At 42.9% G+C, this 26243-nt stretch overlaps 1 protein-coding gene across 9 annotated transcripts in view; it reads right to left on the bottom strand.

Moving 5' to 3' along the window:
- The window catches only part of Gng12 (G protein subunit gamma 12), a 108997-nt gene that overhangs the window by 43440 nt on the left and 39314 nt on the right, over window positions 1-26243 (bottom strand). For 5 of the 9 annotated variants that reach the window (XR_013112403.1, XM_076939879.1, XM_034511765.2 and 2 more), the window contains exon 3: window positions 21086-21138. The exons of the other annotated variants lie outside the window; for them this stretch is intronic. The gene's annotated coding sequence lies outside the window, so the exon portion shown is untranslated. The remainder of the gene's footprint in view (window positions 1-21085; window positions 21139-26243) is intronic. 9 annotated transcript variants of the gene reach the window in all.

Genomic DNA, 26243 nt, shown 5'->3' with positions numbered 1-26243 from the left:
AATAGGAACTGATGCTCTCTTCTGGTGTGACTAAAGACAGCTATAGTGTACTCATATAAATAAAAATTCTTAAAAAGAAGGAGGAAGAGGAAGAGGAAGAAGAGGAGAAGGAGGAAGAGGAGGAAGAGGAAGAGGAGGAAGAAGAGGAGGAGGAAGAGGAAGAAGAGGAAGAGGAGGAAGAGGAAGAGGAGGAAGAGGAAGAGGAGGAAAAGGAGGAAGAGGAGGAGGAGGAGGAGGAGGATCTAGTACGGGCTATAGGTCAGAAGTGTACTGAGGAAGCTTCCCAGAGGATCATCTGCATTGCCCTAGAACATAAAAGGACAGTTCATCCAAAGAGAGGCGAACAAAGTGAACTAAAGAGTCTGTACTTGAGAAGAAAGCCATCATGGCTGTGTGGGGAATGTAAGTAACAAGCCTGAACTGTGGAGAGATGCAGACCTGTTGTGGGACAGAGAGGAGTTGCCACAGTCAGTCATTCACATAGAGCAGCAGGGGCTTCTTAAGCTGATAGAGGTTGACAACAAGAGATGCAAGGCCTCAGTGCCTGGCTGTTGTGTAAAAGTGACAGCTTTGGATGGCTCCAGTTTTCTGGTGCAAAAGCAGGGGCGAGTTAATGAGTTAAGGGGAACATGGTAGAATGCAGTAGTTTTAACTTTTATTTTCTGTCTGAAAAAACATTTGTTGGAATGAAGTCTGGAAGGCCGATACTTTTAAAGAGGCAGGGAGTAGTAGCTCCTGCTGAACCTTGTGTGCATACATGTGTGACTTAAGATTTTCCTCTTCAGCCGCCCTTTCCCATAGCCCTGTCTGTGAGGATGAGGATGGCTCTGGTCCCAGCACAGCCGCTGACTCCTCTAAGATGCAGCTCAAATGGCCTCTTTTATTCTATTCACAGGCCTCATCAAGTGGCCAGACCTGCAGCCTCTGAAACCAAACAGACTGTAGGAGTCATCTGCACTTCTTAACAATTCTCTGGACCAGAGTGTTTCAGGCAGTGTATGGGTTTTGACCTGCCTCAACCACAGATAGCTGGAAAGGGCCTGGGCAGTTCAGTTCAGACAGGACATAGGCTCTTTCCTCCATAAAACATTATGGTTTTTCTAAGTGTGTCATTTTGAGAGAACAGGTAATCTTGTTGAAGACAGGAAGGAAAGCATCCAGAGAAGTCTAACACTCACCTGGCCTCCCAATCCCCATCTTTAGTTCCCATGTCTACTAGCTCTCTAATTACATGAAAAAGAGCCTGATTCTACCTGAGCACCAGGAAGATCAACAATGGCCAGTGTAGCTAGAAGGCGGTGCTCAGTATGGGTGATGAGTCAATGACAAATAGAATGCTGCCCCCTATGCTGTCAACCCCACTCCTCCTGTTTCCATGGATACATTCTCTACCTCCCAACAGCTCAAGTCTCCCCACTACTTCCTACAGATGTGATTCTGGTCAGTGGAAAATGTTCTTGCATTTAGAGAGAAAAGTTCTAAAAGAAAGGCACTGTTTTTCTTGAGAGGGTGGCATCAAGGGGTCCGAAGATACTGAAGGAATGTTGAGATCTGAGAAAGATTTGAGAGCTGCATGCTATAGGGAGCAAGCAGCTACAGACACAAGCCTGGTGCTCTGATCTGAGAGTCTGACGAGGCTTTACTCCAACTTCATTTACACTCCCTACTACGGCAGCACAATAAAAAGAACCACCGAGCCTGGAGAAAGATGAGCTGAGCTTAGCTCCCTCCTCCCGCCTCGGCCTCGGCAACACTAAGACCTGGCCTGCTGATGTGGGCAATGACTCTTAATGAACCCTCCCTAGACACTGGGCTGGTATCAGGAGTGTGAAGCATGCTCACACTGGACTGGAAGGTGCTTTGTGCATGTGATAGTAGACACAGATGGTGCAATACAGAGGGCTAGATGGGTACTATGGCAACCTTCCAGCCGTAGCTTGCTGAGGCTACACAGATTATGCAGGACACCACCATGCAAGAACAAACAAGTCCAGGAAATATCTATGTCAGAAATTAAATAAAACAAAATGAGGTAAGATTCTCCCAAGGATGTTGTTTCCTGACTGTTCTACTTGAAAAACATGCTGTTTCTAACAAAAACTGAAGAGTGGAGTCTACCACATGGAATGGCATTTGTGTCCCAGAATACTAATGGCAACAGGCAGAAGTACAATTCTGAGAGGAAGGGATACTAGACCTGTACAGGTTTTTCTTGTCTGCGTTGATGAATTATATACAAGTCCTTAACTATGCTTGTCACAAACATAATTTACCAAATACTTACTACATATAAAATACAATGTAGCAAACTTTAAAAAACAGTACTTTGGAATCAAGTGTGGATTTGTGCTCTGAACCACTCCTTCCTGACCCTGCCAAGGCCACACTGTGCCTGGGTTTGCTAATTTAAAATGAGGATAGTGATAGTATATATATTTGAGTTGTTATGGGCATTACAGTTAAAGTCTTAGAATTACAGTTGACCTGCAGGAAGCATGGGACCCATTACAATCTTTCTATGTCTCAGTTTCCTTAATCTGTAAAATGAACATGATGATTATACCCATGTCAAAGGGATGTCTCGTGAGGATTAGGTAGAAAAACTGCTGTGCAGCAATCAGCATCTCACCTTCTGTATGTTAAGTTTGCAGGAAATGCTAGTAGGTTTTATTCATATATTTTTAAAGAAGTCAGACACCCAGATACAAACAATAGCTCATGTGAAAAAACCTGTCCTTGAATGATTTCACCAAAGACATTAACCTTCCCCCATCCTGAGTTCCAATTATCTACAAAACCGGGCTGGGTGCTAACTATGCTCCAGAGTGACACCCCAAGCAGCTGTGTTATCTGTGCTTACACTTGAGGCTGCCCTCTGCCCTCTGTTGAGACGGCACCACACTACTATCTGAAAGGCTACTTGAGAAGCTGGCTTTGTGAAACGAGAACAAGGCACGAAGCCTTTGGACCCTGGCACTTGGCAGGCAGTAGAACAGCGCTGTTTTATAGCATCTGACTGCAGGAGTAACCCACGTTACTGTTGACTGTGTACAGTTCCTTTTCTCACCTGACCACAGGACTTGAGACCTGTGAGGTTCCCTGGATGAGCATGAGTAGAATCTTGGGCTCTCCAACACACTTATCTGGAAAGTCCACATATGCAAATGCCTGAAGAAACTTCCTGCCTCTTTCTACAAGGCAAGCCAGCCACCTCATCCAGAGGCAGCCAGCTTCTAAATAGAATTACACAGGCTTTGGCACTCAGTGCCTTTTTTTTTTTTTTTTTTTTTTTTTTTTACTTTCTCTATTAGCTGACCAGTGATGACACCTAGTGGCCAGCCAAGAGGCTAGCATGTGGTTCCTTTTAATCTAGGTACTCAGGGCCCTGGGCATGACATGATCTCTTTCAAGGAGAGATAACTGAGACACAGAGAAATGTAACAACTTGCCTAAAGACAAGACCAATTGTAGGAAATGTAGACAACCTAGACCTCTCGGCAGTGAGCAAGTGTATGCATTCTGTGTATAAAATAACACGCTAACTTGTGTGTATTAAGGACTCTGTCACTAAATGGCTTGCCTGGTAAGCATGAGAACCTGAGTTGACCCTCAGCAACCACACATAAAAAACTATGTTTCATGGCACACAGTTGTAATCCTGAAGCCCTGAGATGGAGACAGACAGGCTGACAGCTGAGGCTCACTGACCAGCCAGGTTAGCTTAGTTGGCAAGTTCCAGGCCAGTCCTCTGAGAATTATCACCCAAGGCTGTACTGTGGCCTCCACACCCACAGCCACAGCACATTTACCCACATGTAGAAATGACTTGCTACCAGGAACCTGCTGTACAATAACCTACCCTGGAAAAGGCCTACACAGGAGAGTAGCTATTATTAGTCTTACTTTAAAACCAACAGAATTTGGTTTGAGGTAATAAACCTAGAGTTCTTGTGCCTTTCCAGGTTATTGGGCTAGACACTAACATATTTTTAATGATTTTTTTCCTATTTTTGCAAATTGTGTGCTTATTACTTAATGCTCACTTTGTGTGAGGCCCTCATATTACATTAGCTCACACAATCCTGGGAACCGTGAGGCAGCTTTAAAATGAGGTATTTACGAGAAGGGTTCTAAGATAAAAAAGAATATTCTAATCTAACCCAGGGTTGGTGTATATTTGATTTAGCTTCATAGTAGAGGGAAAAATGTACTAGGGTCCTAAGGTTCTCATAGTAGGAATGGAAAACGAACCTCCAAGTGGTTCAGAGACAAAGTGCTGTCCAGCGGAACGGAACGCAGAGCTTGGTGCCTGAGAATACTTACTTCCTTGGAGAAACTCTGGACTCTGAGAAGCTAAACAACATGGCCTCTTGATTTTATTAATGATTTCGAATGAGTAAAACACTCAAGCAACTCACCTGACTACATCAGAGATTAGGTAACTCTCTCCTGTGCTACCTCTACCTTCATGCCATCTTCCTCATCTACGTACACAGCATGTGCTTTCCTTGGTAGGAAAACCAGGCAAACTCTACAGTAATGCTATAAATAAAAGCACAGGGTTCAATTACAGCTTTGCTTTAGGACCAAAGTGAGCAATGCCCACCAGTTCTAGCCACTGCCTCTTCCTTTATCTGGACAGCAGAGTAGACATGACTGAAGTGGAAACTTCTTTGGAGACTAAGTTGTGTCACGTGATGTTTTTCTGGAAGCTGTCTTGTGAAATGGCATGTGATGTTTTGCTAGAGCAGATGCTTGAGAAGGTGCACGATGTTTAGAAAGAATATAAATATCCTACAGAGAGTGAGAAGATGCTCTTGCACTGGCTCTCTTTGCAACACTTTGCTGGTCTTCACTGATCTTTGCTTATTGTGACTCTGTAGAGAGAAACATACCCAAGAACTACTCAGGGTATTCCAGCTGGTTCCTGCCACTTCCATGGACTCATGCCAATTGTCAGAGCCTCTCAGTTTCTTCTGGATTGAGCCACTGCTACTGATTACAGTTTAGTGTCTGTCGGTTGGACTGGACTGTTGTTACTGATTCCAGTTTGGTGTTTTGGACTGGACTGCTGATATCCTGACAATGAAGATTGGAACTGTCCCAAAGAACTACTTCTAAACAGGTCCACACCCCAACCACCTTTCTTTTCCCTACGTCTTTCTAGTTTGTGGGCTAAAAGTGAGGTTGCAATGTTTAAGAACCCTTATTAAAGTAGGTTTTAAACAATCTAAGTCTACGTATGACCTGTAAGACTTGTAAGATTGACCCCTCTGACCAAGGCCTCCACCATGGCACAACAGAAGGCCCTGGTACACAGACGTTAGCTGTGCTTTGTCCGTCTGCTGAGTGGAAGCTCACACTTAGCACCAGTTCTAAGAGAGCAAAGCATCTCCTTAGGTAAGTCTTAAGTTCTACCTGCCATTTCCACCCAAGCTCAAGTCACTGATTTAGAAACTGCTGCATTCACAGGATCCCTACGTTCCTGGCTAGCTCAGGAGCCAGTCTCTGACTTATCTAACATGACCTGTGTACTGTGAACATATTTAGAAGGGACACTACTATGGTATCTGGCTCACAAAGGCTGCTTTACCCAAAGAACTGAAAAGAAAGTGAGGAATTCCAGAGCCAGAGAAGCTTACAAAGTCATCTTGGCTAATTTCTACCCAATATAGGAATTCACTCCAACTATTATTTTAAAGGGCCAGAGGTATAGCTCATTTGTTTAGGGTACTCGCCTAACATGTACAAAGCTCTAGGTCTTATAATCCTACCACCTAAGAAGTGGAAACAGAAGCATCAGAAGTTCAAGGTCATCCTTTGAGGTTAGCCTGGGTTCTGAGATCCTGTCTTAACACATATGCATGCAGGTTGGTTTTTATTTGTATATACCCATGTATGTATATATTTAGTATATACGTATCTCTGTTTAGTAGAAGATAGTGATAGAGAAACAAAGATCACAGGTCACTCTGATTTTTTTTGTGTGACACACAGACACATTTTTGCCTTGCTGCAGATCAGACCTAGGGCCTTATGCATACATAGGCAAGCATTTTACAAAGTTCTATCTCCAATTCTTAGCTTTAATCTTAGCAAAACTCTATCTCAAACATTATAATTCCTTCTAATCTTTCCTGTGCTATGTCACTACAGCAAAAGCATCCCATGTGGAATTCTTTATAATACAATTTTTATGAACACGACACTGTGGTGCTTTTTTGAGGTGCCAAGGGTGGTCTGAAACTACTCAATTAAAGTGGTCCTTTCTTTTTGACTGTTGAGGAACATGGCTACAGATTCACCACTGAGACTAGCTTACAACTTAGAACAAGTGCCTTTTACTTAGTCAAATCCTTCCGACTTCAAGATCTTACTTTACTTTAATCCCAGCCTCCTCTTAAACGATGGGAGAAAAACAGTTATACAAGCAGGCAAACTGGCAGATACATAGACATGTATTTCCTATTATTAAGGACTTCTCTTATATAACTATAATTAGTCAACTCAGGAAATTAGTATAGATCTAACCAACATCCTTATTCAGATTTTGGCAACTGTCCTAACAAAGTCTATTATAGTAATTTAAAAAATCCAAACTTATACACTATTTTCCAGTGCCATGTCTCTTTTAACACAAATATCTTAGTTGATATTTTATTGCTGTGAAGAGACACCATGACCAAGGCAAGATATAAAAATAAAGCATTTAACTGGGGGCTACTTACAGTTTCAGAGTTATTTCATTATTATTAAGATGAGGAGTGTACCAACAGCCAGACAGGCTAAGTGCCAGAGCTTGTGAAACCTCAAAGCCCACCCCCAGTGACAGACATATCTCCAACAAAGTCACATCTCCTAATCTACTCCTTTCTGATAGTCTACCGCTGGGGACCAAACATTCAACTATAGACAAGCCTATGGGAGCCATTCTCATTCAAGCCTCCACAGAAAAGCTATCTCCAGAGTCTGCCTTTGTATTTGGCAAGGTGGGTATTCGTTAACATCCCACAATTTGAAATTGCTAGCTTCTTCTTTCTTAGAAGGCACAAGTATGTAACTTTGGCAGTGGCACTACAGACACACAACTATGCATCACTTTTAAGGACATGTGAGACTCTATATGGTTAAACTCTATGGTAAAATCCTGGGAGTGTGCTATAATTTTTCTATAATTCTAGATTGAATGCCTATGTTAAATACTACTGGCTTTTCTCTAATAATATCTTTCCTTAATATATTAAAGGTTGTTGATTATTTTGTTATTATTGGTACTGATTTTAAGATTTTTAGCTCAGGCTGGCCTTGAACTTACTATGTTATTTCATCCTATTAAGTTTTAAAAGTATTTTCAATCTGCATCCAGCAAAGAATTCTGTCTTTACCTTTCTAGCCCTGAATATTGACATGATATTCTGTCCTGAAATCCCTATGTAGACCAGGCTGGCCTCAAACTCGCAGAGATCTGTCTGACTCTGCCTCCCAAGTGCTGAGACCACAGGTGTGCCACCATGCCTGGCACTGCCGTTTTAATGATCTTTTAACTTAAAGTATGGCTACAAAAAGTCCTGTCCTCTCATGGCCCTGAGTGCATCTGCTAGTTCTCCTGTTCAGTTACTCAGTTCATATTTACTGTCTACTCTGAACAAGTGTTCTAGGACTGGGGTAAAGTGCTTCAATAACAATGCAAAAGAATACACAATGGGGTGGAGAGTTTACACGGGGTAAGGATTTCTGAATTTATGGGAGGAGTACTCTAAACCAGCAGGGAAGATCCTGGTTCTTCAAGAAAGACAAATAAGCAGGTAAGGCTGTAGCTGGGAGCCCAGAGGCAAGAGGGTGGGGCCTCTGAGGCGTGGCCAGTTTCATCTTACATCACGGCAGGCCTTTGTATCCAGGCATGCTACACCTGTGGGTTTAATTAACTATATAGCAAAAAATTTCCGGGGAGGGGGTAGGAAGTCATGTTTGTACTACACATGTACAGGATTTTGGGGGTCATTATTCCCTCAATGACATAGAATAACAACAACATTTGTATAGGACTCAGTAAACCAATCTAAAGACGATTTAAAGTATATAGGAGAGGGCCAGGTGTGGTGACACACATCTATAACCTAGTATTTAGGATGTCAAAGGATGAGCATTTTGAGTCCAAGGTCAGTTTGAGATATACATCAAGACTTGTCTCAAAAGTCACAGAAGTACACTTGAGCATATATGTAATTATTATGCAGGCACATGCCATTTTATACAACTGCAGTACTAACGAGAGATTCTTAATGGCAGCTTTATTGGTAGAGACAGACATCTAAAAAGAGAGAAAGATACTGATGGCTGTGTGGACATGTGTGTGTGCTCTTTCTGTGACAGGGTTGGCATGGAAGGTCAGATCAGCCAGTTCTAGGGACCCATCTAGTTCATCAGAAATTCTAGCTTCCCAGGACCCACTAGACATCCCCAGAGGAGGAAGATGCAAGAAAAGAGAGGCGTCCCCTAAGAATTTGTCTTGGGAGAAACATATCACATCAACTTGTTTCAGATGACGCCTACTGGATGTTTAGAGCGACTGGTCTCTAGAAGCCCGAGGCAAAACAATCAAACAAACAACCAAGTTGATGATACTATCATCTTTATCCTATATAAAAGTTAGAAGAAATGAAATACTAAAGACAAAACATTTAAGAATTTTCTCAATAATTATTAATGCCTCTGGCAAGTGTTTTAAATACTAACAATAACTTACAATATGTTTCTAAGGAAAACCAGTCCCAGAGGAACAACTGACCCGACATATGAATACTACATGATCTCAGCAGTGCCATGCCCTCAGGTCCTGAAGTGCACCCAGGGTTCTGGAGAGAGGAGGTTGTGGAAAAAGAAAACACTAAACCCATCACTAAACACCACCACTGCGTCTGTCACTTGGGGGGATGGACATGATGACATGTTCATGCCAGGATGGAAGTACTGCATCTGAACAAAGGACGATGGGTGAGACTTTTCCTACGGACGCTCTCCATTTATAAAGCACATAATCAAAGCTGCACACCGGGGCCATGGCCCTGTCTCACCCCGTTAAGTGATGAGATCACAGGCCTCTGCAACCCTGGCTTGTTCTGAATTCTTCTTTGAATATACCAACAGTAGAGAGTTTACTTTTTAACTTAATTGTAACTGGAATCTGTTCCCCTAGCCCCAGCATTTGCTAGTAGTAATCCCAACAATTTTAAGTAAACTGACTTTGTTTTCAAGACTCCAGATATATGTATTCACTTCATAGTTGGTTGAACGTTCCTGTTTTCTGATTGATCACCTTTCTATCCCTGATAAATTCTTTTTAATATTTGTTTTGTTTTTTAAAATTGTTTGTGAGTGCAGATACCTGCTATAGCCAAAGATTATATCCCCTGGAGCCAGAGTTACAGGCAGGTATGAGCCACCTGATATGGACAGTAGGAACTGAACTCAGGTCCCACGAAGAGCAGCAGTACATGCTCCTGATCACTGAGCCATCTTTATAGCCTCCTTGGTAAAGGGAGGAGGGAAGAGGGAGCGGATGCATAACACTAGTGCTAATTTGATGTGAACTGCAGCAATGGTAGGTTTTGCTAACTGTTCACTGTGTATTTAATAAGTACAAAATGTCAACATAATGGTATCTTAACCATTTCACTCTTTACCACTATAAATGGGTGTCCAATTTTAAGCTTCTGATGATACTCTCAAGGAATGCAGAAGGAACACTCTATGCTTGGGATGCCTGTGTTAAGTCAGTCTCTACTCTTCCTCCAGGGGGCGATCGAGGATGGCCAGTGTTTGCTGGAAAAGTCACCCTCAGACTGGTTTTCCCCCTGAACACAGGGGTTTTTCCTCCTTCCTTTTCTGCTCAGTACGTATCACTCAGACTGGTGAGCCGAGTGCTTTAGCCCTTTTATGCAGAGAGAGGCAAGAGGCACTTAAGGCCTGAGACTGATGGGGTACACGTCAACACTTATCTGTACAGTCTCACAGGGTAGATGGTTCTCCTAAGGCTTGGGTCATGGCCATGGTTTTGTCAGTTTTCTTTTTCAAGGAGAATTTCCCAGGGTTTGTTTTAGCCAGTGGCTGCTTCCAAGGCTCCTGTCTAATGCCTCCTCTGTGGAGCTCTTGGTCAACCATGCTGCCCTGGAGGCCCAAGAGTGAAGGCTTCCCTTCATGGAGGGGTGGTGGGACTTCATCATATCACAGAAGTGCTTGGTGGCCATGAGTGACTCAGGCAGCAGTCCCCTTAAACTGGGCTGTTTTTCCTTCTTTAAAAGGGTCACGAGTCCTCACTGAACACCCAGGCTTAGCCCCTACCTCCTGCCAAGAGCTGGCTGTAGGCTGGGGATCAGTGTTTGATGCTGATGACCACACAGTTGCAAAGGAAAGGCCTGGAGGTGTGACAATCAGTCCTGCCACACTTATACTCAGATCCAACTTTTGTAGGTTCTGAGTTTTACATTACCTTGAGTCTTCTTTAAACAAAGAATACAAAATTAAAGTCTGTTACACCTGTAATCAGATGATCTGAAAATTAGGGGATCATTACAAATTTGAGGACAGTCTGGTCTACAGAGCAGACCCTGTGTCAGAAACAAAAATATAACCAATCAATGCAAAATTTGTCAGGTCTCATGAGCTACAGGAACGGGAATGGATGACTGCTGCCACAAGGACTAAGACTTAGGAGGTAAACCACTGTTAGCTTGTTGTGGGCTCTGCTTCTGGAGAAGGTTGAGGAGGCAGACAAGGTATGCCTATAAACCTTTTGTTCGTCTAAGATCATTCAGAGTACACTGATAGGCTTGTAATAAAAAAAAGTCCTATGGCACCAAGTGTAAGGTAAACATTTGGTAACCAACCATTTAAAGTGGTCTGCTGAATGCCGCAGACCCATCTACTGCTTCCCTTTTTGCAACTGCCTAGTCATATTTTATCTTCCAAATAAAGGAAGGCTGTTGCTCAAAAGGTGTTGTCAAGACCAGCACAGGCATGGGTTTCTTGCTCATCTGGTTATTCATTCTCCAGAAGTGCACAGGCATGTGTTACAAAACACAGACTACTAAACTAGTTCAGCCCTAAACAATGCAGCCCTCACGCTATATACACTCCCTGCATGTACTACACAGCAAAGTGGGACTGGAGGTCCAGCTACTTTGGACTGCCCTTGAGGAGACTGTTGGAGTGAGTGCCTGCCCCATGAAAAGGCACCTTCCTGCTTTAGCCCCTCGCTGTTCCTGTCTACTTGTGTGCATCAGCACGTGGTTCCAAGCTTTGCTCCTTCCCCTGTTCTTCCTAAGGGAAGCCACATTCTCTGCTCACATTCTCCTGTTGGCACCTGTTCTTTTACTGAAAGAAAGCAAAATAAACATCTAAACTTAGAGCAGTTAGATAAATATGGCCGTAAATATGTATTTTCCTAATCCTTGTAAAAATATATAATCTGGTAGTAAAATCACAGTCTCAGATTTTAATAGTGACATGAGATCTAAAAGAGGGGCAGCTGTTTGATCAGGCTAGTGTGGCTGCTTTGTATACGTACTACGTTGGTAACTACAGGCTTCTCAGTTGGCAAATGTTCTTTCCCAAACAAAACAGACAGCAACTTTACACATAGAATTGCCTTCGTGATGCTGTTCGTCGTTTATCACAAGGAAGGAAGCATTCTTCAAATGCATGTCTATGCAATGGAGCTGATACCATGACAGGGAGGCAATGGCCATCACAAACGCAGTGCTTCGATGTGCCGACCTGTTCCAAGCACTGGCAGCTTTACTTAATCCTTTCCATGACACTGGACAATATTATCCCCATGAAAATGACTCCATCTAGGTTATGGGTAGGAAGTTAATCCTTACTATCTAAGCACTGAGTTCTCATACTGTAAAATGACTAATGACCTTCATAACACGGATGTTTTAAAAATAACACTATTTATCCATGTAACTGTGTGTAGCATATGTTGGCGTATGTGCAGAGATCAAAACACAATGTTTGGGAATCAGTTCTCACCTTTTATGTGGGTTCTGGCAATAGAAGTTAGGTTACCCATTTTGGTAGTCAGTGACTTAATCCACGGAGCCATCAATCCAGCCCAAGACAGTTATTTTTTTTCAAAGCATACACATATTTTAGGTTACTCTCAAATTTTTGTTTGATTTAAATAATCTGATGAAGTGGCCTACTTTAAAAATGACTTTAAACGTTTTCAAAATGTCACACTATAACTCATATATAACTCATCCTCGCCATGTACAAATAATACTAGAAACTGCAGGTGGCCGAGTACTGACTACGAGAGGGAGGCTGCAGTAAGCTCATCATATGCAGAGCTTCCTGTACTGACTGATCCTATTATGCAAATGAATTATCCCATGAACAGATGAAGCAACTGAGACTTAGCGTAAGTCACTGTTCAAGTTTTTCAGTAACTGAAGAAGTCACAAACCTCTGGCCTCTTAGTCCAACATCCTCTTCCCTGCTTTAAAAGGTGCACTGTGGTGGTTTGAAACAGAATGGCTCCCAAAGACTCATATATTTGAGCACTTTGTCTCCGTTTGGTGGTGGTTTGTAAAGAATGAGGAAGTGCAATCTCATTGGAGGAAGTGTTTTACTGGCGGTGGGCTTTGGAAAGACAGCATTAAGTTGGCCCTCACTGTTTCCTGCTGGGCCTTTGAAGTGTGAGCTCTCAGCTGCTGCTCCAGTCACCTGTCATCTGCTTTCTCTGCTCTGCCATCATGAACTATTACCACTCTTAAACTATAAACCCCAAATCAACTCTTCTTTCAGTAAGTTGCACTGGTCATGGTGTCTTAACACAGCAACAGAAAAGTAGCATACGTAGCAGCATGTTTTGGTAAGAGTGTGTGAAGCATTTCTTGCTGTACCCAGGTCTTCAAATGGTCAGGTGGAAACCACAATATGTTTTCAGGCTAAGAGAAGAAGCTAAGCAGTTGAGGACCTCAGTTCTTCTTTCTGAGCTCCTGACTCCCAGAGTCATCTGGGCATGAAGCTCCTGTGGGTCTGTGAGAGGGAGTTAGAGAACTATATCCTGTGTCATTTCCGTCAATAGCCAGGAACTATAGCACACTTAGAATGATACACACTTAGAATGTCATAATGCTCAAAATGCCTTTAATATATTGTTAGAACATTGTCCACGAGTGACTCTAACTTTAGCTGACCTGAAAACCTTAGTGAGGTGTCACTGGACTGAACTCCCTTCATTGTAGCAGGGTGGAGGTACAAAACTGTGATCCCAGTACCGAGGAAGCTAAGGCAGCAGGGCCACAAATTCAAGGCTGAATTCTAAGTGAATGAGAAAGAGAAACAGCTTCTGACTCCTAAGAACAAAATTTGAAGTGATGAAGCCAATAAATGGGAACAGAAAAGAGAATAAGAGACAGGGGTAGGGGTGCAAAGGAACAAAGCATAGTAAACATATGAAACATATTAAGTAAAAATAATAAAAATGCGCTATTTTCTAAGCAGATGAAACAGGTAGGAAAGACTATTTCTGCAGAAAAAAAGGGGTCTGTTCTCTTCAGTGAAGAGGTAGAACACAAGGCTTGATTTTGTGGAACTGATAAGCTCTGTGCAGAACCCTCATCAAAACACCCTCATGATACGCAGCAAATCATCTCTCTGATCAAGATAAACTCGGTCAGGGTGCTGAGCATGAGAAGTGGTGACTGAGCAGTTTCCACAGAGGCAATAGATTTCATCAAGTGTACTTTGGTATGAGGGCAATGAAACCTACCCAGGGACATCAGTAAAAAGCTTTCATGTGCTCACTGAGAACACGGTGTCTGAGACTCACTTTAGAACCCTCCTGCACAAATAAGGTACCTCATGGTGTTCTCTCTCTCTCTCTCTCTCTCTCTCTCTCTCTCTCTCTCTCTCTCTCACACACACACACACACACACACTCACACACACACACAACGTTTTTACATGGAAAGGTCAGAATGGGGTGAAGACCTCCTTTTTAGTTTTCTGAAAAGTTTTCTGTTCTGGATCAGAGCTGATTTACAATACAATGTTATAGTGGAAGTTTCTACTAAGGCATAACGATGTAACAGATAAGAAATTCCAAAGGAAGGATTAGATAGACCATAACATGGACATTTCTAAGAAGTCAACCTAGCCAATCTAGAAGCCATAACAAGGCTATAAACAGAACAGGTAAGTGGAAATAGACAACACAATTGGAGGAAGATTTCTTGAAAATGTTCTGATTTTTATAACCCCAAGGTGGTGGGGACAAGAGGGTTAGTCTTTTGAGATGAGTTCAGAGAAGCTACTTTTAAAAAATTTTTTTTAAATTTATTTTTTATTGGATATTTTATTTACATTTCAGATGCCATCCCTTTTCCTCATTTCCACTCCCTAGAAAACCCCTATCCCATGCCCCCTTCTCCTTTTTGCTTTTATACATTTTTGTTTAATGTTGATCAAAGGCTTTATAAGTTTGGTAACACTCAATATCAATCAGAAGCGTAACCCAATACCCAACCTAGATATATCAACTACCTTCGACTAGCGGAGTCACGTGAACATCTGCCTCAATGTCCCCACCCACCCCCTCTCTTTCTCTCTCTCATCGCCTAGCTCCTCCTCTCCTCCTCTCCTTTCTCTTCCTCTCTTCCCACCTTAGCTCCTCCTACATATCACCCTTCCTGGTAAAATAAAACTTTTCTCAGAGAGGCTACTTTTAAAGGCAGCTTATGCCCAAATCCCTGGACAATGGTGTAAGATCAACCCAAGGAAACCAAACGTTCAAAATGTCCGAGTAAATGGCTGTCCAAGTTAGGGAATACATACATCTTGAGCTCTAGAAGGCAGCCTGAGTGTCCCTTACAACAGATGAGAGAGAGGACTGGAAACCAGAAGCTGTGTCCAAAAACCAGTACTGCAGGATCATGGAAGGCACGGAGAGGTTCAACGGGAAGTCCTGGACAAAGCTACACATGAATCCAACAACAAGATCAATTTTCTCCATCAGCCTGTTGTAGTATGACTGTTTCCTCCTCCAGACATAACATGTTCAGCTCATGCATATCATCTTAAAGTAGACAATTCTTGGTCAAGTACCAAGAACCATTAATCAGTAAAACAAAACAGCAGTAGCTAGGTCTATGGTAATGGTAACACAGTTGCTGACTGTGCCCTAGTAGAGAGAGAAAGGGCCAGTCATAAGATCATCTTTTCTATTCCCCACAATCCCAGCGTCAAGATCTTGAGAGATGCTGGAGTATACAGGAAGTGGAAGGCTATCTCAAAGAGGGCCTCCATGAGTTGGTTATCCATAAAGAGGTGGGAATTTTGAGTGATGCAGTTCTTTGGGCTTACCTACTGTTGAAAGTCTGTTCTGCTCTAGGTTACTTACATTATGTAAAAGGTTTTCAGATGGACCTTGCCCCAGAGACTGTTCTATTAAACAGCTTTGACACTACTTTGAGTACAGTAGATGACTCTGTACTTGAGTGGTCACAAGAGCAGAACCTTGTGGCCAGCAGCACTAATAACTTATTCCTGAGAGTGGGGGGGGGGGAGGAGGTGCCACCCTATAAACTTATCAGAGCAAATGGAGACTATAGGGAACCATGGGCATACTAAAATCCTATCAAAAAAAAAAAAAAAAAAAAAAAAGATCCAAATACTTATCAGACATACCAACCAAAGGAAGACTATAACTCTCAAACCTGGACACCACCTAGCAGTGTTAATAGCAAAAGCCCCATTGACCTGTCATTGACTATCTGATGTATGCATCAAGGACCAACAGGCAGAGGACTTAGACTGTCCTTTCAGCTTGACTTGGGCCCCACTTTTGCCAACAGCCTTCTTCTATTGACACCTGCTCATCCTTCTGCGAGGCTGTCTGGCCTTGGTCTTCGACAACTGTAATGGTGACACTCATAACTGCTGCTGCTTTAGCTTCTCTACAGCTTGGTTTGGATTGGTTATCTTATCAACAAAGACTTGTGTATCCCTGCCAGTTTCCCAGCTTTGGTTTCTGAAGCCTATTAAATTTCCTGTCTCTTTAATCTTATGTAGTCACTCTATAACCTACATATATGCATGAATGAAGAGATATTTACTATATGACACATAGTCTGCGATTTGAGAATTAATATTATTAAGATTTGAATAAAAGAATCAAAGAGTTTGCCTCACTGAAAACTACTATACCCTGTGAATTTACTGTTATTCAAGAAATTGTGACACTGTGGAAAGACAGTGAGTTAGTTGTCTGTTTTTGACATAGGACATTCAGGATAATCATGTTCCTGAAAGCAGAACTGTCCCCCACTCTGTAAATAAGCTGAAAAAAACAATACAGATGTGCAGAGTTGGATTTTGGTGGAATTGCATTTTGGTTTATGTTGCTGTTCTATCTGGGTGAACTTCTCAGGAAAAGCCAACACAGCACAGTCCTTTACGTTCTAACTGTGGCATACAGAGAGACACAAAGGTAAGCAGCTAGAAGAGGAGGTGGCCTCTTTATTTTTAACTGAGCGTGTGTGTGTGTGTAGTGTGTGTGTGTATAGTGTGTATGTGTGTATAGTGTGTGTGTGTCTTGGGGTGGAGTGTGAACCTCAGTCCCTTAAACAATTCCGTAAGATTGGTATCTATCCAATCTAACAGAGAAGGAAACTGGCTCTAGGACAAGCAGCAGCCCAGGATTACTCAGTTATCTCCCCAGTCTTGTTGAAGTAGGCATGGCTTTGCTGTAGGAAGTGCATCTCAGTTACTTCCTACTGCCTGTAGACTGTGATGTAGAACTCTCAGCTTCTTTTTTCAGCACCATGTCTGCCCGCATGCCACCATGCTTCCCATAATAACAATGATGGATTGAACCATAAGCCAGAGACAATTAAATCTTTTCTTTTATTAGAGCTGCCATGGTCATTGTATTTCCCAACAGCAATAAAACCCTAAGACAGTACGGGTCTGGAATAGAGCGTGAAACCAATGAACTACATGATTTTAGCAGTGTGTTCCAATGCTCGGGCTTTGATCCTATTACCATCTGTGCATGGAAAGGTGAAGATGGGGCCTACAAGAACAAACAGAGGTAAGAAGAACACGAGACTTGTCCTGTGCTTCCAGAATGGCAGCTGGAAGGTACTGGTCCCAGAAGGATGTACTGTGACAGATCTGAGGTTCTTGGAGTTAGTCATGCAAAAATATGCAGTTCAGATAATGCACATAAAGTATTTAGCAGAACCTGGCATTAGGTAAATGGCAGCTATGACTGTGAAAACCTTATACAGAAAGCTGGAAAACTCAATCTATAATTTAAGGCAAAATGCTCAGCCACTGACATCACTGTCTGTTCCACAAGCAGCCATGTTTATAATGGACACTAAACTTCGATAGGTGAGCCAAGAACAGAAGCTAATGCCAGAGACTAAACTAGCCAAATTGAAAACAGCCACAGTTAAGTCAAACAATGGCTTATCAGTGGGGTCCAGTGAGAGAGTAATGGAACTCAGGATACCTCATGCACACAATGATTTTGTAAATCATTATGGAAGTCTGCAGATCCATTGAAGCTCAACCATTGTCTCCAGGTTCCAACTAATCTATGGCTCCTTGGGATGCAGCATTAAGTCCTCAACCCAGGAGCTTCCCACCAAACCCAAAGTAAGCCACCCACTCTCATCTTTTCCATGTGCTCACTGGTGGTAGCCTGGATTATAACATAGCCAAGGCTACATCTAATTTTCAATCTTTCAAGTTTAACTGACTGCAAATTACAAAATTTCTAAATCAGACCACTATGGTACTTACAGATCTTATCTGCCTGGCATCTTTTCCCCCATCCTTCCTGTTGTAAAAACTCTTCCCCTCCCCCACATTTGGTATTGGTGGACTTGCCTTCTGTCACGGGACATATGAACAGTGTAGTCAAAGAGATACTGCTTGCTGTCTACTGCTCACCTGTAATCATGCTGAATCCAACAGGCCAGTGAAAACAGTTCCTTGGTACTACTCTTAGAATTATGGCTGAAGAGTTCATTACGATACAAGCTACGTGAATGGTGGCTGACACTAGTGGTTACATATGCCACCGTGGTGTGCCTATGCAGTGTGGTGCAGAGATGGGGATGACACCGATGGAATTAAGGTGGGAGAACAGGACAGAGACTATAAATGGCTGGATGCAGGCCTGAGCCCTCAACACAACTGAGCAGGATAAACATGCCAACCACATAACTCAGTAACCTCGTGTAAGCTGGAGTTCTGTTGATTCTGAGCAGAATAATTGCAACCAATAAGCTTTATTTAAGGAAAAACAAAGTCCCAAAGGAAATGTCCTTCCATGAATAGTCCAGTCCCTATAGAATTCTGGGAGCCTATTTACTAACAATCTTGATAAAATTAAAAACCACTTCTCTGAATGAAATAATCATAGTAAGTCTAGCTTGCCAATGGTTGACAACTTTAATACCAGATCATTGCCAGGGACAGGTAGATCTAGGTATTTTGAAGAATATAAAACACACACACACACACACACACACACACACACACCCCTCACCAATGTCAGATATATATGAATGAGAGCAGGGTGTGATGTGACACCTGTAATCCGGGCACTTGGGAGGCTGAAGCAGGAGGATTTTTTAATTTCAGGTCAGCCAGGGTTAAACAGTGAGACTGACACTGTCCTAAGAAAAAGATTGCTCTGTAAATGGATGGGGAATGTTCCAGGAAATCTGTATGTAAGCAGACAGCTCGGTGCCTGGCAGACAGTATCCCCCAATTATTACCACTTATGCTATTTTATTGAATCTCCCACTTCTACCATTTCCACTCAACTTCCCACTGTCTGTTCTTCTCCCACTACTATGCAGGAAACTTCCCTCTTCAAACTACTGAGTTGTCAGAGGTCCACAGCAACTAATGTCTTTCAGTTCTACCTTACGGTCTACACAGCATTTTTACAGACAACTTTTTTTTCTTTGTTTCTGGAAAGTGTTGAGGTAAGTATCATCCCCTCTTTCCACACAAGAAAACTGCACCTCCAAAAGCCAGCTTTTTAAAGGAAACCCCTAGAGCTGTGCTCAAACACAAGCTTTACCTAAGTTTCCAGTTCTTGGACATCATGGCCCCAGCTGTGAAGTGGCAATCCCAGCATGACCCAGCTGTGAAGTGGCAATCCCAGCATGGCCCCAGCTGTGAAGTGGCAATCCCAGCAAGGCCCCAGCTGTGAAGCATCACTTCATTGCTGAGGTCTTCCCCAAGCCTGAAGAATGAAAGCAACACAGGCCTGCTGACCTGAGGGAGGTGCAGGGGGTTGTGAATGAGAGCAGGGTTGGGCTGCTTTCTGCTTAACCAAGTATCTGTTCAACTTTCTGCCTGTGCTGTTAAGCCATAAGGAATTTCTGCTTTCAAAGAGCTTACAAAGCTCCCCCACGGGCAAAAAAAAAAAAAAAAAGGTAGAGTAGGGAAGGTGAGAAAAGTGGACATGCTTGGCTGGTAAGGAGGCTGGAGCAGGTGAAATCACAGATGGCTAAACAAGGCAGGACTCAACCCAGACTTAAAAACAAGGCTCTTCGGGTACAGAAGGGGGGGAAGCAGAATGAAATAAGATGTCTTATGTGATGGTGAACACATTAACCTGACCGCTCACCCTCAAAAGCACAGGGTCCAGAGAAATGGGTCGGTAGGTAAGTGCAAGTTTGATGACCCATATTCAATCCTCAGTCCCCATGTAAAAGACCAGTGTGGGGGCCTATGCTTGTAATTCCAATACTAGAGATGCAGACAGTCAGACCTCTGGGCTTGCTTGCCAGCAAGCCTAGCCTAATTGGCCATCTACAGGTCTGGGGGAAAAAAAACAAACAAGAGCAAAAGACAGGGTCAATGGCGCCTGAGGCTTGGACACAAATACCATTCACAGTGAATAAAGAGCAGAGGAACAAGTGAGCAAGAGAGGATACAGTTAGGTATTAAGGGTAGAGAAGCCAGAGAGAGATGCCTGGGCTGGTGTGATGGGGAATGGAGGAAGTGGGGATGGTTTGTGAGCAGAGCAGGAGACACCTCAAGGACAGCTAATGTGGCACCAGAGGAGACACTATCCATGGGACAGGCATTATAAACACTTCACCAACAGCCACATGACCAGCAGAACAAAGCCTTATTCACCTGGATGTTATTCATGAATAGTCTCAGTTAAAACCAGAAGAATCACATAACTGAGCTGAGCTCAAAGCATGGTCCCTCTCCCCCCGCTCCACACACACACAGAATCTGAAGATAAACAAGTGCTACTTGAGGAGTAAATCTGGGGTGGCTTATTATAAAGCAAAAGCTAATACCACAGTCAGTCTACAGCTGCAAGACCAGGAAGTGATACCATATTAATCCTCACATGCTTTTCACTTGAAAAAAATAAAATTTCTACCACTGAGGTACTGTCAGTACACCAGTCAGTCACACTTAGGTTAGAGGAGAAAGAACAGAGAGCACTAACTATGGCCTGGGGCTGGAGAGCTGGCACTGTGGGTAGAGCACTGGCTGCTCCTGCAGAGGACCTGCGGACCCATCTCAGTCACCAGCACTGAGATGGTGACTCACAACCATCTCCTCTGGCCTCTGCATTTATGTGCACACACCTCCACACATGCATCCACATGATGTAGAATTGTAAAACAACACAATTAAAGTGAGTACAGCCTAATGTGTGGTAGCTGTGCACCCTTCTCACTACAGCATACTTCAAGGAATGCGCTGGTGTTTTGAATACTGCATGAAGTAAGAAAACCATCAACATGGACCTGGAAAGGGTTTCATTATATAGAAGGTTTTAGTTTAAGAGCTTCTGGCATGTATCACAGATCCACTGCTTCCTAGATTCTTTGCAACAAAACAAAACAAAAACCATATTTTTAAAGGCATGGAAAATTCATAAATCATTCAGAGAAGAAAATGTGCAAATAAATATTCAGTAATTTTTTAGGGATGCATTGACTAAAAATGTGACTAGCATTTTAAAATCAAGTCCACATAGCCACTTCGTCTGAGTAATGAATGAAGAAGACCTTACCAGCAAGGCTTTGTGTGGTCCAGTGCCTCCAGGTTTTAAAGGGTGAGGTGAATCTGGAAGATAATTAAACAGACATTCCAGGAGTGAATCATATGTGGACAGAATCTGCTTTCATCCCAAGTGGCTGTGGAATGCCGAGTATTTACTCTTTGAGTTACAGAGTGATAAAGCTTGTTCCTGGCTCCTACGAGACTAGAGAGGGATGTTTTGCCTCCATACTTTAACTTCCTGAATGGAAGGCATCTGGCATCTGCCTCAAACCTCAGAGCGGGGCTGGAAGGCTGAGGCCAGCATAACTATAAATGGTAGTGTTTTCATTCAAACTCTGCAAGTGAGCAAAAGCCTCCTCGGTTGTCACGCTTGCTCTGGTCCCACAACCGCCTTCTGCTAGGATTAAGCCTAACTTGAAGGGCACAAGGAGGGATGTCAGGCTTTCTAATGCTGTCACCTGAGTATGTAAATAACAAAATTTTGCTTTATCATTAATAGTGAGCCCCAAGAGAAATAACACAAGAAAAATAAAACATCAAAGAATAAAAAGAAGCGGATGAAAGTCTTTACAAGAGATGTGAATGATTAAAAATACTACTGGAACATGAAGTCCACATAATAACTAAAGATATTTTAAATTTCTTCATTTAAATAAACCTTGTTGTCCATATTGAGGTTGACAGCATGATGTTGTTTCTTTGTAAGAAGAAAAGCTCAAATCCTCCCTACACATCACTCTTCTTAGTTCGTGTTTGCAGCTTCTACTTCCTCACGTTACATCTGCTTCTTTGTGCCCTTTGACCTACAGCTATTCAATTCTTCCTCTTATTGATTTTTGAAAACAAATTGTCAAGATCCTGTGCCTCTCAGCTCAGACTAGACGCAGTAAGAGATAAGACAGCCGATGGCTGCACATAGAATAGAACAGATTGGGAAAATATTTTAGCTTTTAGTGAAAACCAAGCTACAAACTGTAATGGAGAGAGAGGAGGGGGAGGAGGGGGAGGGGAGGGAGAGGACACAGAATGTATACACAATGCGTATCACTGTATGGTGTCTGATGCATATACATGTACATAAGCATGAGGCACAGCCATGCACACATGTGTTGAGATCAGACATGCCTTCCTCTATTGCTCCGCATCCTATGTATTTTATTTACTTTTTATTTTCTGCATATGAGTGCCCTGGCTGCATCTATGTATGTGGACCACAGCATCCTCTTCCGGAGCGACAGGTCTTCTCTAACCTCTGGGCCATCTCTCCAGCTCTTCCTCCATACTTTTTTGAGATAAGGTTTCTCACCAAATCTCAAGGCACCAAATCTCTCACCAAATCTCAAGGCAGCTAAACTACCTATCGAGTGAGCCCTGGGATCTGGCTATGCACTAGGGTGACAACCTGAACTCAGGACCTCAAGCTTGGACAGCAAAGACTTTTTTTTTTTTTTAATTCACTGAAACATTTCCCCAGCTGTCAGAATGGAGATAGATATCAGTCACCATTTTTTCTTAAAATAATTCATCAGTACCTGTCTTAACAGAAATCAGTTTCAGCAGGAACCTGCACTACCTGCCCTTGTTCTTTATACCACCACTAATCCTCAAGGCAGCTTTTTGTGGGAAGTGTGTCATGAGGCCCCTGAAGCACAGTGAGACTACAGGCCTTGCCTACAGCTTTCAGAAAGTGGCAGGGGCTGCCTCCAGAGTCCACACTTGTAGCAAAGCTATGCTCAATTAAATCGAAACATTTTCAAATAAGATATTCCTTTCATGTTAATTATAAGCATTAGTTATGAAAATCAGCTTCCATGATGACATGGTTAGACAGTGACAGTAATGTCACATGGGAGAGGAACTTTATGCTTCTACCTTGAAAACAATTTGACTTGGGAACATGAAAACCAAAAGCAGGTCTGGAGTCAAGTAGAGTGCAGAGTCTGGCATCTGCTGAATGAAGAGGAAGGGGAGGAGGGAAGGACCATGTGGGATCTACAGAGCACCTTGTGTTTGTCATCTATCTCAGCAAAAGGCTTGTCACTTAATCATTCTCCAGGTATGTATCTAAGTTTTAGCAGCAGTAGGGAGTTAAGGCAGAAAGACTAAAACAGAAAAGAACAGAAAAGAAATCACATCCTTTTACTTTATTAACGCATGGGCAGAAATGAAGTGAAACTTAGACCCACAGGGTGAACTGGCCAGCTCATCCGCCACACCTCATAGCCTGCAGGCTGGGGTGGCAGCACACTGTTGTTCAGAGTCACACCCAAACCTGCAAGAAGACTCACACAACCTCCCAGTTGTCTCATTCCCACCACACCTCACAGGCATGCTACTCTTCGGTCATCCAGACCTCCTGGTCAACCAGTTCAGTGATAACTATGCTCACCACTGTAGTAGCATTTTTCTCAGCTGACAAACACACAGCAGACAGCGAATACAGTAAGAGCTGGTCTTTATAGAGCCAGGTACCAAAGCACCCCAAGCTCCCTTAATGCTGTCGGTAATTCTGTGAGTCACCCTTTATTGCCCTGTTTAGCAGATAGGCACAGAGGCATAGCTAAGTCAGTGGCCTAAAGTCCCAAGGCTTGCAGCTAACAGCAGCAGACGGTGAAGTCGGTGAAGTCAGACAATCTGCTTCCGGTGTGGGTGCTCTAACAGCTACACTGAACCTGTACTTGCTTGGTCCCACTGCCCTCCTTACCATCCTTACACCTTCTGCCACTAAAGCTTTTAGGCTTTAGTTTATGATGTGCTGGTCTCTCTGCAGACTTTTACAGAATTTTGAAAGGTTGAAAACCACCTTTATACCTCATCTTTGGGTCTCTGAGACCTGGTGCTCAATAAAGACACATATGGAAAAGTGGCATTGCAAGGATGGGACACAGAGCCTATAAAAACACATCAGAGTAAAGAGTCTCTGGGTATATCTACTTCAACAAAGCAAGTGTTATCTTTGTCATATAAATCTAGCCATCACCAAGTACCCTTACTTCCTAGGCCCATTCAGTACAGGAGAGAACATAAACAACTCGAGTTTGACTGGCTTAATCACATCTCCAAGAGAGTCATCACTTGATTCTACCTTGGATATGGATCATGTGTACATGCAGGTGTCTCCTTGTGTGTGTAAGTCAAAGCACAACTTGGGGGGGGGGGAGGGTGCTGTTCCTAAGGCACCATCCACCTGTTTCTGAGACAGTCTCTTTCCGACCTAGAATTCTCCATGAAGGCCAAGCTGACAGCCAGTGAAGACCAGGGACTTGCCTGTTAACTCTCTGTAGCACTTGGATTACCGTGTGCTACTACGGCTGCCTTTTGTATATGGGTGCTTAGGGCTGAATTTAGTCCTTACACTTGCAAATCAAGTAGTTTACTGACTGAGCTACCTTCCTGGCCTCTACATATGGGTCTTACATGGAAAGCATACCTAAGTAGTAGCACATAATGGCTTTGGCTGGAGAAAAGAGACCCACGATGAGAAAGAACTGTTCTTGCTTGCTAGGAAATGGTCTAGACTTCTATGGCATCTTTCTAAACTCCTCCTGGATGACCCCAGAAAGGAACTTTATATAAGGACTTGGTCCTTTAACAGTAGAAAAGGCAGCTTTAGGATCAGAGACACGCAAAGACCTCCTGCGAGAAATAGTTCTAATCTCAAAGACTGCACCAGGACTGTGCCCCAGCACACACTCAACATATAAATGCTGTTAGCTGTAGTGTTCATTTTAGAACAGAAACATCACCTACTACCTTTTCATGAACACCAGTACCAGTAGCATCTGTCATTCACAACCAAATTATGCATCTGTATTTTCATTTTTGTTATCTTAAGTGAATACTGAGAGATTTACAAAGCACTGGAAATGCAGCAGTAAGTAAGTAAGTAAGGTGAATGGTGTTTCTGACATAAGGCCTGTACAGGGTAATAATCTGCAGGAACACTAAGAAGTCAATTTCAAGCAATGGTATCTCTAAAACTTTTTCACAAGTGCAGAGACTGTCACGACTACTGAAGAGTTCATCACTTCTCCTTTGCAGCTATATGGAGGTATCTAGAAAAGGCAACAGTAGGCAAACGGCGACCAATTCTGAGGCCACTTGACTGCTCGGGTGAGGAATGGTGGTCTAGAACGGTGAAGGTAGAAACAGAAGTGAGTGGACTCTGAAGGTAAAGTGACCAGGACCAGCAAATGATGTGGATTGGGGGCTTCTATCCTAGGAACAGCATGTCCCCAGGAAGTGAATGGCCCATTTTAACCAAAGGGGCATCCATTTCTGCCTCCACTCAAGCTGGACTCCTTGTTGGCAGACTTGGCTTAAGCTGTCCATTGAGAGTAATCCAGAGAGAGCCCATCCTTAATATGCAGACTAAAAGTCTATTTTTAAAAAAAGATTTATTTCATGTGTGAGTGTTTTGCCTGCATGCATGTGTATGCACCACATGCATGAATGGTGCCTGCAGAGGTGAGAAAGGGGTTTCTAGACTTGAAGTTACAGATGGTTGTGAGCCATTGTATAGATGCCAGGAATAAAATCCATGTCCTCTGCAAGAGCAGCCAGTACTGTTACCCACTGAACTACCTCTCCAGTTCCTTTTAGTAGCTGGTAGTCCACGTTTTCAACAAATGCATGAATAAGTTGAGTAGTCTGACAATACCAGTAACACAGAAAAAATTTAATATGCCTGTTCTTCCATGTGTGGAAATCAGAGGGAAAATTGCTAGAACCAGCATTCTTTTTTACCATGGGTTACTGAGTTCAAATTCAGGTCATTAGGTCTGGCAGCAAGGGCCTTACGGGTTGAGTCCTATCACGGGTCCCCATCGATCCTTCTGTTTTGCTATTCTATGAACACACATGACATTACAGAATAGGGGACGAGGAGATGCTCAGCCGTTGGGAGCACTTACTGCTCTTAGAGAAGAGCCATGTTTGGTTCCCTGCACTGAAAGGCTTATAACTGCCTTTAACTCGAAGTGCAAGGAGACCTGATGCCCTCTTCTGGACTCCACGTGCAATGTGGTGCTCATAAATTCATATTGGCTCATACTCATTAGATATGTAAATGTTTAAAAAATATTAGTGTGTTCCACTGTCCTAGTGCTGGAATTTTTGGCAATTACTTTTGATGGATGTATATGTTTTTATATGATGTTGACTTCAGT

The sequence above is a fragment of the Arvicanthis niloticus genome, chromosome 9 (assembly GCF_011762505.2).
Source record: "Arvicanthis niloticus isolate mArvNil1 chromosome 9, mArvNil1.pat.X, whole genome shotgun sequence".
In the NCBI taxonomy this organism is placed as follows: domain Eukaryota; kingdom Metazoa; phylum Chordata; class Mammalia; order Rodentia; family Muridae; genus Arvicanthis; species Arvicanthis niloticus.
Note: the sequence above shows the minus strand (reverse complement) of the source record. Positions and strands in the feature narration are given on the sequence as shown.